Source organism: Artibeus jamaicensis, unplaced genomic scaffold, assembly GCF_021234435.1.
Source record: "Artibeus jamaicensis isolate MK-2021 breed Jamaican fruit bat unplaced genomic scaffold, CSHL_Jam_final contig_729, whole genome shotgun sequence".
Classification (NCBI taxonomy): Eukaryota; Metazoa; Chordata; class Mammalia; order Chiroptera; family Phyllostomidae; genus Artibeus; species Artibeus jamaicensis.
In genome coordinates, this window is record NW_026521939.1 from 1,614,033 (window position 1) to 1,615,481 (window position 1,449).

At 42.5% G+C, this 1,449-nt stretch overlaps 1 pseudogene; it reads left to right on the plus strand.

The window, feature by feature from the left end:
- The first annotated feature begins 808 nt into the window (after positions 1 to 808).
- On the plus strand, positions 809 to 1,194 carry LOC119055019 (galectin-1-like; annotated as a pseudogene).
- The last annotated feature ends 255 nt before the right edge of the window (positions 1,195 to 1,449 follow it).

The following is a 1,449-nucleotide window of genomic DNA, read 5'->3' on the forward strand; positions in this document are numbered from 1 at the left end:
TCCTGGAGGCAGAATGGACAGTGACATCTTAAGACACCCCAGTGGCCCTCTTCTTGTCCTCCCCAAAAGTGGTTTTCTCACTGATGCATGGAGTTTTGCCATTTGAAATTCATTTGTTTTGAGTTAAATGTTTACATTCTTCTATTTTCTCTTTTTAAAAAGAGTTGATGTTGTATATAAATAAATGTGTGGCACTTAACTCACAGATTCGAATTCAGATCTAAACTCCACAGCTCACAAACAGATCTTGGGGAAATTGCATACCCTCTATGTGTTTCCAGTTTCTCATCTGTAAAATGAGAATAATAATACCAATTTCCCAGGACTGTCATGGAGATTAGATAAAAGAATGGATATAATACTTACCAAATGTCTGACAAAAATTTTGATAAAGAATAAATATAACTAATGAAAATATTCTTCATGGAAAAGGTACAGGGAATAAGAAGCATAATTGGTAGGTACAAAATAGACAGGGAGATGTTAAGAATAGAATAGGAAAGGGGGAAGCCAGAGAGCTTAAATGTACATGACCCATGGACATGAACTAAGGAGGTGGAGAATGCTAGAGGTAATGGGAGCACTGGGTGGAGAGATAAAGGGGAGAAAAAATATGGGACAACCGTAATAGCATAATCAATGAAATATACTTTTAAAAAAGAAAAATATTTTTCAGAGAGCAGTATGCAAACCAGGTATCACATAACTGACTGCATTCTTTTTTTAAATTCTAGAATGTGGATTTCTCCAGTGGAATTTTCAGGTAGCTGAAGCTGCAGGCCCTAGGACCATCCTCCTGTTCTCAGTCATGGCTTGTGGTCCAGTCAGCAGTAACCTGAATCTCAAACCTGAGGAGTGCCTTAGAGTGCAGGCCGAGGTGGCCCCGCCACCTCGAGGGCTTTGTGAAGAACCTGGGTAAAGATAGCAGTGTGTGCCTGCTTCAGTGTGCATGGGGACACCAACACTACTGTGTGTAAGAGCAAGGATAGAGGGGTCTGGGGGACTGAGCAGCTGGAGTCTGCCTTCCCCTTCTAGCATAGAAGTGTCAAAGGGGTGTGCATCTCCTTCTACCAGGCAGACCTGACCATCAGGCTGCCAGATGGACACACATTCAAGTTCACCGGATGTCTCAACCTGGAGGCCATCAATTACCTGGTGGCAGAAGGTGACTTCAAGTGTGTGGTATTTGAATGAAACCAGCCAACCAACGGCTACCAATGAAGGTAGGTGCCTCTGTTCCCCCTTCAAAAAAAAGAAAAAAAGGAAAACTAGAAAGTGAATGTCATTACATGTAAGAAATAAAAGGATGGGAGAGAGGAAGGAAGATGGCGTCGGAGTAGGACAGAGTGTATTCCAGCTCCCGTACACGTGGGTGAAAATCCTGGCAGAGCTACTGAGAAACAGCGCAATCAACTAACAGATCCACAGCATTTATGAAGTTGGGAGAAC